The 4,506-nt window shown below is 41.4% G+C and overlaps 1 pseudogene; it reads right to left on the bottom strand.

The window, feature by feature from the left end:
• Window positions 1-659: 659 nt before the first annotated feature.
• On the bottom strand, window positions 660-1,318 carry LOC119810689 (annotated as a pseudogene).
• Between the last annotated feature and the right edge of the window lie 3,188 nt (window positions 1,319-4,506).

The raw sequence follows: 4,506 nt of genomic DNA, 5'->3' as shown, positions 1-4,506 counted from the left end.
AACCATCAATCAGCAAGAGGCCAGCAAGGAGAACGCTGTGGAAGGAAAAGAGGTTGCTGGAAAACTGTACTCAGACTCTCACCAGCAAAACATGCTCCTGCATGGAGTGGAACAGAAACGTGTCTTTTCCAGCTAAGGTAACAGAAATGCAAGTTCTTTTCGAATACTGTGGAAAGGCAAAAGGTATGTATCATGGTGATTCTAACCAGCTGTTATAGTGTGGGCCAGGGACACATTTGTCATTTCTGTGGTGGCATATACTGTAATTCTTTGATTGGGATAGTGGACACGCTAGCAAAAATTGTGTGTGGGGGCGGGGGGAGAAATGAAAACAGAAAAACAAGACAAAAGCAAATGAGACTTCTCTCATACATATATTTGGTTTTTCGAGACAGGGTTTGTCTGTAGCTTTGGAGCCTGTCCTGGAACTAGCTCTTGTAGACCAGGCTGGCCTCGAACTCACATAGATCTGCCTGCCTCTGCCTCCCGAGTGCTGGGATTAAAGGCGTGGGCCACCACCACCCTGACTTCTCTTATTTTAGCAATATTTAGATGGAATCAAACTTCAGTGCAGTCCACTCCTCTTGGATGAGGCTTTGGTCCAGCTTCCCCTCTCAATTGCGTGACACAGTCCCCTGTGAGAACACTCAGGTGTCTTCTTAAACAACAAACCTATTTTTAGTGGCGGAGTGGCTCCTTGTAGCTGTGTTTGTGTGGGATTGATAACCAATCTCTGTCATGAAGGCACTCCTAACCTTTCCTTGTATATCCTCCCTATGAGTGTGACTGTGTCTGTTTTCACGTTCAGGAGTCCGTATTGCTATCTTATCAACTACAGTTCTAACATTAACAACAGCTCCGAGTCCGTCAACGCTGAAGTTACCCAAAGATTCTCCAAGAAGGCACAGCTGTGTCTCTAGCCAAAAGCGATCAAGGTCATTTCGTCTACACTGCTTGCTCCATGTAATTAGCCATCCAGCCGTCGTCCTCTCTGTTTGTTCTTCTCATCTTCCCACAGAGGTGCAATACCATCCTTAAAAAGTGAGTAGCACAGCCAGGCATTAAATTACTAGCAACTGGATATGGTTATATAGAGTCTAAAAGTCTTCAACAGCATTAAACTTAGAGATCAAGTGAAGGTTTGCTTGCCAAGTTTTGCTTTTATTGTTTTTAAAAAAGCAGTGTTCCCACCTGTTCTACAGAGGGTGCTTACTATAGTGCTGGGGGCTGGCAGCCTCCAGGTTAGATTCTGGTTTTCTTCCTCTTGCGCAGATGGGGGATTAGTAGTAGAGGTGATTTCCGGTTCCACAGTCGCCATCTTAGATCTATCCCAGGTCTTCAATTCTAATGTCCTCCCCTTCTCACTGTCTGACAAACAGTGCAACGGTCGGGGTTTTACAACTCTTGTTCTTGGGCTGAGTTATAACAGGATGTGTGGTTGACAAAGCGGATGTCCCCTGCAAGCGAAGAGACCCAGCCACAGAGGGTCTCTGGCTGAGCCACTCGCCTTCGAGAATCTGGATGGGTCAACAGTTTCTGTCAATGGAATAGTTGTGAGAATTAAAGGGCCCTACACTGCGACTGCTCCTTCCCGTGTTTGTTAATGCACAACAACTTTTTTACACTCTTCACAAAAACTGTCATTTCCCTGGGCTGTGATACTCTGAGTCACAAGGACTATGACTGATTTCCTTTTAATAATTATTATCTACTGTCTCACAACTATTATGTAATTGTATACTACTTGCTGGATGAGAAAATAAACAAATTAAGTAAAAGTAAATAGTTTGTGTTATGGCAATGTTTTGACATTCAATAAACCACATAAAAGTAAGGTTTTTTTTTTTCATTCATTAAGCAATTCTGGCGCATGTTAAGCAGAGCCTGAAGGTCTTTTTCCATAGTAGCATTTTTTTTAAATATGAGACGTTGATGACCAGGAACTTGCAGAGAATCAATGACCACTGCATGGTCAAGCACAGCGAAGAGGAAAATAGATGGTCAGCAAGAAAGAACTCTGTTTTTTGGCTTTAGAAGCACTTTGACGGTTAGAAATGCAAGAGGCACTCAAAACAGAACACTTAATGAATACGTCAGGCTCAAATGCACTTTCTCGCCTCTGCCTGGCTTTACTTTTTCACTTTCCAACAAATCCACCCATGTGTTTTAATTCTTTAAGGAATCACATTAAGTCAAGAGCACTAAATAAGTACCAGCTTAGTGTGTGGCTGGCATCACTTCTTCCAAATGAAAGAGGAATTTAACTTTTTTAATTTCTTCAAGTATAGAAGAAAAAAATCTTTTTATACAAAATGTTGACTGTACACTGGATCCAATGAGTTAAGTGACTCATTTAATTCCCCCCCATATAATAATTGTGTGTCAAATACTGTATTGGGAGTTCTAAAGGGCATACCGAATAGATTCAATATCACTGTTGTTCTCAGAGAGCATAACTTTAGTAAAACAGGGTAAGACACACAGAGAAATACTTGGTAATAATTGTGGAAAACATATATCCTAAGGAAGGAATTAATTTATGCATTGTCAAATATGCAGAGGGAAATTGCTATTATTCTAAGTGGATCATAATGACAGCCTCAAAAGGTGTTAAAATTTCCTGTAGAACCCTAAAATAATTAAGAAAATGTCTCCAGTGGAAATTCAGTCATTTCCTCGTTATTACCCAAGCTCCTACCACTTCGATTTCACAAATGATCTCAGCTTTTGTGTAGTGATGATGACTCATCTTGTACTCTGTGTAGTGTTTTCTGGAATCAATACGGTCCACATCCACACAGGCTCGGTTCCAATCCAATATTGGTGTTGTGTGGTCACAGAAATGTTCTCATTCACCTGCCTTCACCAGCCTTATTCTGGCACCCTGAAAGCCGCTTGTAGCTGAGCTGTTGGTCCTCTCATCACGAGAGAAGGGCTCAAGCATAATAGCCATACAGTTTGTATTTTGGCCTGAAGATCATAGATCTGACCACTGGGGTTTATGCGGCAGCTTCAACCCCAAACTAAGTGCAATCTCCATTGTCAGACTTGCTTTACTAGTTTTTCAAATGAAAGTTTAACCAACTTGACATTTACAGTAAGGGATGTCTCTGTGACAGCACTATAGGGCAGGCAGCAATCGCCATTCAGTATGTGAAGTTCATATAAATATGTGCTTTATATATACAGAATGTAGAATGAAGGGGTGAGGTTTAGGGACTAATGAAGACTGTTTTAAAAGTCCTTTAAATACCTGAAGCTGCCTCACAAGTTAGAGTCTGTGCTCTTCCCTTCGTATTGTGCTTAGGTATTACGGAAAGAAAATAGGATTCTTCAGTCAACCAAAGTTGAGAACGTCTGGATCAAACAGCGGGGGTGAGGTGGGGGAGCCTAGATCTTTAGGGTGTTGATATGCAATATGAATGATTTTGAGAACTTTATTAAAGCAGCTTTCTGATGTGGGAGAGTCTTCTGTTTATTGATTTCATTCATTAATAAAGAAAACTGCCTTGGCCCATTTAATGGGCCAGCCTTAGGTGGGTGGAGTAGACAGAACAGGAAGAAGGAAGTGAGGTACATGGCTCAGTCAGATGCCATGCCTCTCCTAAGTGAGACAGTTGCCAGGCCTCTGCTCTCTGAGCCAGACGCGATGAAGCTCCGGCCCAAGATGGACGTAAGCTAGAATCTTTCGGGTAAGGCAATACTTTGTGGTGCTACACAGATTATTAGATATGGGTTAATCAAGATGTGAGTAAGAGGCTGAAACTAATGGGCCAGGCAGTGTTTAAATGAATACAGTTTGTGTGTTGTTATTTCGCGTGTGGGCGGGACGAAAAGCAGGCCTGCCCATTGCTCTCGTCACTACAGCTTTCCAGAACTTTTGGGATCACAGGACTTTTCCTTCACTAAGAAATGGGTAACAGTTACGATGCGCAAAATGAGCACTTTGCTGTGTTGCCACAAAGAAAGCTGCTTGCCCCTCTCTTCTCATTAGAGCTTTCCAGGTTTCATCAAAAGTTCCCTTTGAGAAGTCCGCAGTTCAAAAGTAAACAGGTGCTGTCCAAGTAGATTCCTGATTCACAAATTGTATCAGCATGGTTCTGCTCCATTGGCTCTCAGTTTAGGCAATAATATGCATTGTATTTAGGCTTTTATAGGCATTTCTTAAACATCAAATTCCTCATAATTTATGAAAATTAATTATTGAAACTGTATGACTCCACTTACACGGGATACCTTAGGTAGTCACAGAGATACAAGGTAGAATGATGGTTCCCAGGGCCTGTCTGTCCAAGGGAGGAGGCAGGCAATGAGAATGAGGGGCCACAGGCTGTGCCAAATGTAAACACAATTAACACTACTGAACAGGATACTAAGCAGAAATTTTGCTTTCTAAAATTATGGCTTTTCAATATAGTTTTATATTAAATTTTGCTAAATACAAATAAAAAATTTTAACTGTTTAATATTCCATTTCTTTATGGAGAATGAAAACTGTGCTGTTAA

Source organism: Arvicola amphibius, chromosome 3 (assembly GCF_903992535.2).
Source record: "Arvicola amphibius chromosome 3, mArvAmp1.2, whole genome shotgun sequence".
Lineage (NCBI taxonomy): Eukaryota > Metazoa > Chordata > Mammalia > Rodentia > Cricetidae > Arvicola > Arvicola amphibius.
Note: the sequence above shows the minus strand (reverse complement) of the source record. Positions and strands in the feature narration are given on the sequence as shown.